This window comes from Solanum tuberosum, unplaced genomic scaffold (assembly GCF_000226075.1).
Source record: "Solanum tuberosum cultivar DM 1-3 516 R44 unplaced genomic scaffold, SolTub_3.0 scf00428, whole genome shotgun sequence".
Classification (NCBI taxonomy): Eukaryota; Viridiplantae; Streptophyta; class Magnoliopsida; order Solanales; family Solanaceae; genus Solanum; species Solanum tuberosum.
The window spans coordinates 54,358-65,411 of NW_006239354.1; positions in this window are offsets into that span (position 1 = coordinate 54,358).

The following is an 11,054-nucleotide window of genomic DNA, read 5'->3' on the forward strand; positions in this document are numbered from 1 at the left end:
TATGTAAATATTCTATTTTGAGACTCGAGCTGCCTTTTGGCATGTTATGCATCAGTTGGTTGTTTTATAACCTTTCATTGCATTGAGTTGTTCTATTGAGATAAGTTTCCGCTGAGTTAAGAAAGCCAGGCCAAGGGTTCGCTTGGGGCCAGCGGTGGTCTCCGAGTGCCGGTCCCGCCCAGGGTGTAGGCTCGGGGCGTGACAATATCAACTCAATTTTTCAATGATTTTGAATCGAAATTGAAAAGATTTTTGATAATTTGGGAGAAGAAATTTGAAATTTGAATTTTTTGAAGCTGCTATGCTTTGAGAGAGATTGATTAGCAATGAAAACAAAGTAATTACGTGATTTAGGGATTTGATATTTAGTTTTACGTTTCTTTTCTTTTTTTAGTGCAACATAAAAGATTTTGTTTCCATTTTTAGCACAACAGAAGGATTCTTCTTGTATCAAAATTAATGTATCCAGATGATGACTTATGTATACGGATGGTGACTTATGTATCCAGAAGGTACAAATTTGAAGGGATTAGTGTAATTAAAAAAATAGTAGGGATATGATATAATTAACTCCTTACAGTATGTGATTTATGTAAGTTTTATATAAAAGAATCAAACAGCCCAAATAGGCCCAACTTCTTCTCAACCCATATTTACAAGCACACAAGGCCCACAATTCAAACCAAAAAAAGGAAACAAACTAATACAACAAAAAAGTGGAAACATCAAGAAAATAGCTGGAATCTTATCTTGTTGTTCTTCTTCTTCTCAAGTTCTTATTACATAAAGAGCAACCTGACTTGATTGTAGTAGACTAATAATAATATTAGTACTCCCTTTAACCTTTTTCACTTTTACTTATTCATTTTAGACTTTGAACACATGAGAATTTTATCGTAATATTTATTTAATTGATGTGTAATCTTAGATTTTGAAAATTAAGTACTTCATGTCGCAAACCATGAAAAATATTTGTTTTTCTCTTAATATATGTTAAAACTGAATATATTTTAACTATGAATTTAACTCTCTATCTCCGTGCAAGCGGCCAGGGCGGGATTATTCCCGCCAGGGTAGGACCGCTGTAGCGGGGTGAGGTCCGCCACAGTGGGACAAACGTGACTTAAGTTGGAAATAAACCCCAAAATGTTATTATTTTACCAAATTCGTTCTTGAGAGCTAGGAGACGACCCCAGGTGATTTCTGGACAGTTTTCCATGACTTTTGGTGCTAAAGGTAAGAATTTTACTCCCTTAATCTGTATTTCGATCCGTAGAACGTAGTTTCTTGGGTAATTATTGTTGGAGGAAAGTTTTGATCTAGGATTTATGGTGGGAAAAACCCTAATTTGGATATTGGAATCATGGGTTGGTCTTGGGTTATTGGGTTTGTTATAATCCGAGTAAATTAGCCCTTAATTGTTGATTCTCGCGTTATATTGATTGTTTGTAGACCAAGAACAAGCGAAAAGAATCCGGAAAGGGAAGAATCAATGTTTTTTAGGAGGATTCAAGCTTTATTTGAGGTAGGTGATAATTGTGATTTCATATTTTGCGTGATGTATGTTAGTAATTGCTTTATTGTAATGCATGTATGTATGTGAATGAAGCCTATTGATCGCACCTAATATTATTGAGTATGAAAGAATGATTGTTTGCCATGAATCAACACTTGATTGTATGATTATGAGAATGTACATTGTGATTGTGATTGTGATTATAGCTTGTTGAATGGATCAGGTGTCACGTTCTGACATACTAACTAGATCGGATGTCACGTACCGGTATATATATAGTATCGAGTGTCACGTTCCGACACACTAACTTGGATCGGGTGTCATGTTCCGGCGCATATATGGGATCGGGTGCCACGTCTGACACACTAATTGGGATCGGGTACCACGTTCCGATACACTAACCGTTTGGGTATGGGTTCCGTGAGAGGACCATTGACTTGTCATATATACTTGTTATTTTGAATGTAGAATTGTACATTGCTCCGAAAATGATAACTGATATATATTTATTCAGTATATGCATGTTTTACCTTGTTGTGACTGCTTATATATATTTCGCTTAGTAGAATAGTCGCGTGATCCTACCATTACATTGTGGTTGTGTACAGTTACTGCACTTCCTTGTTCTTTGTTGAGTATAGGACATCTATAGGCAGCTATTGATAGACCCCAACTAGGTGACTATTGAGCGTGACTGGATTCAAGGGTGAGCCAGTTCTTTCAGGCTGCCATGAATTTTTTTTGTTTAAGTCCACTCTTTTCGGTCTTAGACTATTTGATTAAGGTGTTTGTTTAGTTTCGGGGTTGTACCCCTTTTCTTAGACTTGTTAGTTAATCAGAGTTTTGGTACAATGACTTTCAGGTTCTAGGGGTGGTTTTTCCGCATTAGTTGTTAGTCATTTATTAAACTTCTGAAGTTTATGGGAACTCCGTATTTCTTAGGTAATTTAAACATGCTTTTGTATCTTTACATGTGTAGTATCTTTGTTAAGGTTGCTTAGTTGGGTTGTAGTAATGTTCTCTCACCGGATGGTTAGTGTGGGTGCCAATCACGACAGTCTGGGTCGTGACAAAGTTGGTATCAGAGCCCTAGGTTCATTGATCTTATTGTACCAAAATGAGTCTAGTAAAGTCTTGCGGAATGGTACAGAGACGTTTGTACTTTTCTTCGAGAGACTATAGGACTTTAGGAAAAACTCACTTCCTTCTACTCCTTTTGTGGTATGACTTGAATCCAATTGGTATCTAAGTGATACAAATTGGTATCTTTCCTCCTTCACTCTATGGCTCTAACTAGAGCAGCAGAAGTGGTAACACCATCACTAGCAAGAGAGGATGTGCATAGACGATTGTCAATTGAATAGGGTCACCATTCGAAATAAGTATCCATTGCCTCAGATAGATGATCTTTTTGACCAAATTGCAGGGTGCATCAGTTTTCTCTAAGATTTATTTAAGGTATGATTACCATCAGTTAAAGATTAGGCCTGAGGATATACCAAAAATGACATTTAGGACCCGCTATGGGCAATATGAGTTTTTAGTTATGTCGTTGGGGTTGACAAATGCGCCTGCAACTTTCATGGGTTTGGTGAATGGTGTGTTCAAACCCTTTCTTGATTTTTTTGTGATAGTGTTTATTGATGACATTTTGGTTTATTCAAAAAATGAGGAGGAGCATGCCAACCATCTTCGTATTGTTTAGGGTGTTCTTGGGAAACAAAATTTGTATGCAAAATTTTCTAAATGTGAATTTTGGTTGATTTCTATTGCCTTTTTGGGGAATATAGTTTCAACGAAAAGGGTAATGGTAGATCCCCAAAATATTGAAGTAGTCAGGAATTGGGTCCGACCTAGTTCTGTGACTGAAATTAGGAGTTTTGTAGGGCTCGCTAGCTACTATCGTCGCTTGTGAAGGGATTAAGGTCAGATTTGCAGATTCAAGTTTATAGGTGACAACATTCAAGAAGTTTTTCTAAGGGACGACTAGATAATGAACACCATTACATTGGAAAATGCATTTAGTATTGTTGTCATAACATGTATGGGTTGTTTACCGAATGATGAAATTAAGTTATGTCAATTTAGGTTAGAAGCTATACTACGATTTCATGGATTGATTGTTCATCAAGGAAGTTCAGGATATGACTGCTCCAATAGCAATGATGTTTACTTGGTTAAGTTATTAAGTGTGTTAAAATATTGGAGAACCTGGGCATATGAGGAGGAAATCAGCGAGGCCGTGGAGGTCGAAGAAATGTTAATGCAGGTAGAGGAGCAGTACAGCTATGCAAGGAGGTTACCCTTCAAGAGGGCTCAGTTTTATGTCTTTTTGAGCAAGAACGAGGTTGAGGTGTCTGATGAGTGATCACAAATACAATTATTGTCTGTGACCGGATGGCTAAGGTGTTGTTTGATCCAGGTTCTACTTATTCTTATGTGTCCATGAGATTTGCCTTAAGATTTGATATTATTTGGGATATACTTGATGCCTCCATCTATGTTTCTACCCCAGTTGAAGAGTCAGTCATACTCACCCATGTATATCGTGTTATCATGTTGTGTTTATGGATTTTCAGACTTGGGTTGATTTGGTTATGCTGGATATGACTGACTTGATATAATCTTAGGTATGACTTGGTTGTCCCTCTATTATGTTGTGCTTAATGGTAATGCTAAGTCGGTAACTCTAGAGATCCCGGGTAGGGAAAGGTTAGAGTGGGAAGGCGGTACAATCCTAAGTAAGCTAAGGTCATATCTTTCGTGCGAGGTAGGAAACTGGTGGGGTAGGGTTGTTTGGCTTATTTGGCTCATATTTGGGATGTTGAGGTTGAGTCTCCCTCTATTGAGTCTATTACTGTAGTGTCTGAATTTAGAGGAGTGTTTCCTACTGATTTGCCTTATATGCCTCCGGAAAGAGATATAGATTTATGTATTGATTTGGAACCTGATACTTGCCCCATCTCCATTCCTCCTTATTGCATGGCTCCGACAGAATTAAGAGAGCTTAAGGCTCAAATCCAAGAGCTTCTTGACAAAGGTTTCATCCATCCTACCGTTTCCACGTAGGGTGCTCCTGTCTTGTTTGTTAAGAAGAAGGATGGTGGTATGAGGACTGATGATTTTATCTTAAGCCGTAAAAGAGTGAATTGATATCGGAATGATAAGCTTGTGGATAAAGAAACTCCCAATGAGTATGCTTGGGTGAAGGTATTTGAAGTATTTTTTGTAAGAAAGTGCGTATAAAATTGGGTTAGTCCTTTTGAATTTGATAGGTATACCTGAGTTTGAGGTGTCAGGTCGATGAAAATGTTGACTTTGTAGTGGAATGCAACTATATAATAAGATTGTTGGTTAAGCAATTTTGTATAGTAATTACGACTTGCGAGTATCTAAGGTTGTGGTTTTCTAATATTTGGTGAGTAACGTGGTTGTATGGAAAGTTTTAAGAGACAGTGGGACACCACTCGAATAGTATTTTAAAGAGCTAGAGTTATAATGAAGGAAAATATAGTGGGATGTAGTACAACCTTTAGAGAGAGGCGAGAGCAAGAATATTTTATTTGATTGCAAAGGCTAAAGAGATATCTTCAGAGGGGTACATAATTGGGTTCAGAGACGCTTGATTTCATTCATTTTGCTTTGGCTATGGTAATAGTGTCACAAGTCCGTCAGATTGGTTAAAAAAACTATTGTAAAAGACTTGAGAAAGAAGTGTACAAATATTAGCTCGAGTGTGAAGATAAGTGCGTTTTTTTTGTGTTGTGTTTAGTAATGAGTACGATTGAATTGTTAGCGAAAGATATTGTAAGATCAATGGAGATGCGATCCATGACAAGCGAAGATCCATGAATTCATAAAAATCTTCAAGGTATAAGCTAATGTTGATAGATATGGGGATTGTGTTATACGGTTGAATTTACAATTCAAATTTTTCATTATAAATCTACATTCTTGGTGATATATTTTGTCAAGGTATGAATTTGCAAGGTGAGAAATGATCAATTGTATCAGGTATTGAGCATTTGAAAGGACTTACACCTGGGTTGAGTCGTAAAGTTGATTACTGTTGATTGTTAAAGTACATAAGAAAGGTTTTCATTTAAAAGGTGTTGTTTTAGAGTAAGGTAAATGGTCGGAGTAGTTATGATGGTTGTTAGTATTGAGAGTGTGGGCTTCAGTGGAAGGACGTGAAGAGTATGTGGAGTCAACTGAATGGAAATGACTGGTATTGACTCTTCAAAGAAAACCTTTAGTGTTATTCAATATTTATTCCGTAAAATTGTATGTGACCATCAATTTTATTTGTACATGATTGTGAGTATGATTCACTATCTAATCTCACATGTGTTTTCACTTTTGTGGGTGGATCCATAGTGGTTGATCAGGTATAATGATCCTACGATGTTCTCTTGGTTGAGTGGGATGATTTGGCAAGACATGGTTATTTCAGATGACTTATGTGGTGTTGTCTTGGAGTTGTTAAAGTATTTCAATGGATTTACATATACCAGCTTGCTTATGGGAGTTATAGAAGAGCTATCATGCGTATCTATGGTTGTCCAACAATCTTAATATTCATCTAGTCGTCGAGGTCATGTATCGATTATGTGTGGTTGAATGTGGGGATCATTGGGTCCAATTCTACTTTTCTTAAGAGGTAATCTACAATTACTAAATCTAGCATTTTGATAGTGTTGTTAGAGGGTTTATATGTTTGGACATATCCCTCAATGAGTATCTGATGTCTAAAAATCAAAATTTTATAACTTAAGCTCATGGGAATTTGGGTTGTGAGATGGAGATGTTGATAACAACTATGATTGTTTGGGTATTATGAGTGTGTGTTGGTTGGTTCAGGTTCACTTCTAATTGTAGCGAGTATTGATTTAGGATATTATCATGGTTATGTGAGAAAGGATTCGTCCTGATGTTTGTGTCAAAGTCCTTGGTAACATGTTGCAGACATGTGTACGATTAACTTTGGTAGTTATTGGGAATAGCTTTGTTGTTAGTTAAGTGAGCATACAACAATAATTATCACTCGAGTATGGTGATGACTTCAATAAAGCATTGTATGGGAGGATGTGTAGGGTTTCAATTGGTTGGCTTCGGGATAGAGATTATATCATAAAGGGAGACTCAATTTTGTTAAACAAGATCTTCTCTATGAGGAAGAACCGGTAGAAATTCTTAGTCACAATGTTCGGAAACTAAGGTTGAAACCCAGTTGTTCAGCGATTCAGGTAGTACTCTACCCTTACGTTAACCTGTCTTTCCTAGTTGATCACTCAGGGACGAGTGATGGGTAAATTAGTATCTATTGTAATGACCTGATTCCATCGTTAGGGAAAAGCCAATGGGGAAAGAACTGGGGTCAGAAAACCTTTTGGTAGTAACTTGAAAATTCCTAGACTAGTCCAAATTTGGATGAAATCTAAGTCAGTGAGGGGTAGGGGAATCTGGTAACGAATAAGAGATCTAATTATGAATTTGATCACATAACTAGAAAGCTAAGACGTTAAGGAACCCGTACGACTTTACAGAATCTAATTCGGGCAAGTAGAACTCCCGAAACTGATCTTAGCGTGAATGGGTATTTTTTGAGTGTCATCGGTTGAAGGTGTGTTGTGAAATGGGGTTTTGAAACTCTGAATTTAACTCTCTGTCTCCATGCAATCCGCCAGGGCGTGGCCACTGTAGCTGGATGAGGTCCACCACAGTAGGACAGACGCAACTTAAGTCGGAAATAAACCCTAAAATGTCATTATTTTGCAAAATTCGTTCTTGAGAGCTAGGAGACGACCCCAAGCGATTTCTTGATAGTTTTCCACGGCTTCTGGAACTAAAGGTAAGGATTTTACTCCCCTAATCCGTATTTTGAACTGTAGAATGTAGTTTCTTTGGTAATTATTGTTAGGGGGAAGTTTGAAACTACGAATTATGGTTGAAATAGGCCTAATTTGGATATTGTAATCATAGGTTATTGGGTTTGTTATAATCCGGGTAAATTAGACCTTAATTGTTGATCCTCGCGTTATATTGAATATTTGTAAACTAAGAACAAGCGAAAAGAATTCGTAAAGGGAAGGATCAATGTATCTTAGGAGGATTCAAGCTTTGTTCAAGGTAGGTGATGGTTGTGATTTCATCTTGTGCGTGATGTATGTTAGTAATTGCTTTATTGTAATGCATGTATGTATGTGAATGAAGCCTATTGATCACACCTAATGAAATTGAGTATGAATGAATGACTGTATGCCATGAATCAACACTTGATTGTATTATTATGAGAATGTACATTGTGATTGTGATTGTGGCTTGTTGAATGGATGAAGTGTCATGCTCTGACACACTAACTGGGATCGGATGTCATGTACTGACATATATATTGGATCGGGTGTCACGTTTCGACACGCTAACTTGGATCAAGTGCCACGTTCCGGAGCCCATATGGGATTGGTTGTCATGTCTGGCACACTAATTGGGACTGGGTACCACGTTCCGGTACACTAACCGTTTAGGTATGAGTTCCATGAGAGGACCATTGAATTGGGTTTCATGAGAGGAACATTGACTTGTCATATATACCTATTACTGAGAATGTGGAATTGTACATTGCTCCGGAAATGATAACTGACATATATTCTGTATATACGTGCTTTACCTTGTTATGACTGCTTATATATATTTCGCTTACTGGAATAATTGTGTGATCCTACCGGCCAGTACATTGTGGTTGTGTACTGATACTGCACTTGCTTGTTCTTTGTTGAGTACAGGGCATCTTGATATATCGTGAGTTTATGGTATTTTTAATACATTTCACTTAAAGAGTTGTGTGTGTCTAGGGCCATTTTGTATTAGTATTAATGTGTTTTTATCATGTTTTCATGCACTAAGTTCGGACGCGAAAGTTGAGAGACATAGCTGAGGAATGTACAGAAAGGCCCATCTACGGATGTGATTCATGAACCGTAGGTCCATTCACGTTCCGTAGATGATGATCGTATTGGACTAGCAAGGCATGGAGGAAGATCAGGGAATTCTTGACCAAGTGTGGAACCACGGTTGCAATCGATGGTCCATAGATTGATCTACGGACCGTACTGCTGATCCGTCAAATGATTCAGAGAGGGGTTCCAGTACCTGATTTTGAAGATTCTAAGTATGGAGCTACGGGGGAGGATCTATGGACCGTGGATCAATCCACGGTCCGTACTGGTGATCCATCGTTTGGTTCAGAGATTTAAAGATTTTGAAGTTAGAAATTTGCCTAAGTCTTGAGTCACGGAAGGAACCTACTAACCGTAGATTAATCCACGGTCCATAGGTCAGTATCATCGATCGAAACCGCGTCCTGAAATATTATTTCCTTATTTCATTTACTTTTTAGTTAGGACTTATTTTTCTATATATAGGGCATGTAAACCTCATTTTTGGGGGTTAGACTTTATTACTTTTGTTCTAGTTTTTGGTTTGGGAGATTAACTTGCAATTTTAGCCATTCTTAATTTCCTAAGTTCGTTTTGAAGATTTTGACTTGGAAATTCAAGTTGAGATTCTGGGTTTATTCTTCTCATTAGGTAAGTTCATGATTTCTTCATCTAAAAATATGAATTGTGTTCTTGCTACTATGGGTAACTAAATCCACAACTAGGGTTGTGGGAACCATGAGCGATTAACAAAGTATGAATAGTAATTAAGTAATTCTTGAATAGTGTTATTGCATGCATTGATAATTCTTTCGTTTAGAAGTCTTTTTAGCGGTTGTAAACGTTAGAACTCGCTTTGTTGCTACTTGCCGGACCAAGGAGGTAGTTAATAAGAAAAGAATTATCAACATAGATTTAGTGTGATACTATCTAATAGTCTAATTTCGATTGGTGCGAAGGTGAAAACTAAGACATACATCAATGTGATGTCTAGTATGAGGTAAAGGTAAGGGTTAGTAAATTATACACACGTAGTCAGATCAAGGTGTGGGGTGAAATTCTCTAGTTGCCGGACCAAGGAGTTAGAGATACTTAACTTATCACTTTGCGTGTATACGCTAGGAAAGGATTGCTATTACTAGGATTACCTCGTTATGAGCTTATGGGGAACACATACACCCTAGTTACTTTCTCATCTTGATAATAACTAAAGTTTGAATCTTGCTCACTGAAAACTGACATAATTTCTTGAATTTGTTTCACAAATCCCCCCCACCCCCTTTAATTAGTTGTTTTCGGAAATATATTGACTAAATGAATATAATCGTCAGTTAAGTTTAAGTCTAAACCATATTCCTCGTGGGATCGACCCCAAGATAGAAGTTGGGTTCTTTACTTGATAATGATCGCTTATAATTCTTTAGGGAGCTGTATTTTGAGCGTATCAAATTTTGTCGCCGCTGCCGGGGAATAAGGCTTTTAGATTTAGTTTAACTACATTATTGAACTTTAGTCAAATATTTCCTAAATTTAGTTTTTCTTTTGTTTATGTCTCTCTCAAGTGTCCTACTCTAGTGTATGCCAAGTACACAGAGTCAAGGAGAACCACCTACTCCCTATGATCTAGAACTGAACTGAACTTTGCATAGAATGAATAATCAAGGAGTGCCAGCTAATCCTATCGGAGGAGAAGTAGGTGATGGTGTTGGGTTGCGGCCTCAGAGGGTTGGTGATGAGAATAATCATATTCAAGCTGAGAATCTATTGAGAAATACAGTGAGGGTAAAGGATCAACCAGGGCCAAGATTGCATAATAACTATAGGGTCAACATTAATACTGTTGATTCTGACAGACCTCTTGTCCTACTTCCTCTACCACCAGGGCATACATTTGTGGTGACTAGCAATTTGATGCAAATGCTTACAGCGAAGGGCTTGTTTTCGGGTGTGGCATCAGACGATCCACATGCTCACATAGCCAAGCTAAGGAGTGTTTGCAAAAGTTGTGTGGGTCAACCGGACTTGTACATGGATGTCATTGGATTGCGAGTATTCCCTCTATCATTGACCGGTGATGCTTTTGTGTGGTTTAATGAGTTTCCTTATAATTCAATCTACATATGGAACCAATTGAGAGATGCGTTCCTAGCAAGATTCTTTCCAGTGTCCAAGAAGCTGAACCACAAAGATAAACTCAACAATTTGTAGCACTACCTAGAGAGTCCGTGAGTAGTTCTTGGGACAGGTTACTGCTTTCATACGAGGTGTTCTAAATCACCGTATTGATGATAAGTCGCTGAAGGAATATTTCTACCGAGGTCAGGATGACAACAGTAAGGAACTGTTTGATACTATTGCTGGAGGTTTATATGGTGAGTGCACTTTTAAGCAGATTGTGGAGAAACTGGAGAAGATCTCTCGAAACAATAAATCTTAGAGCACTAGAAAGTTAGATACTAGGAGAAACACGTTTTCCATTCAAACTACAAACAACTAGTCTGCAGATGAGATTCGTGAGGAGATGGCTCAGATGAGGACTGAACTAGTGTTGGTTTTGAAGCATGTGAGCGGAGGTGCGTAGAAGGTAAATGTTGTGAATTATT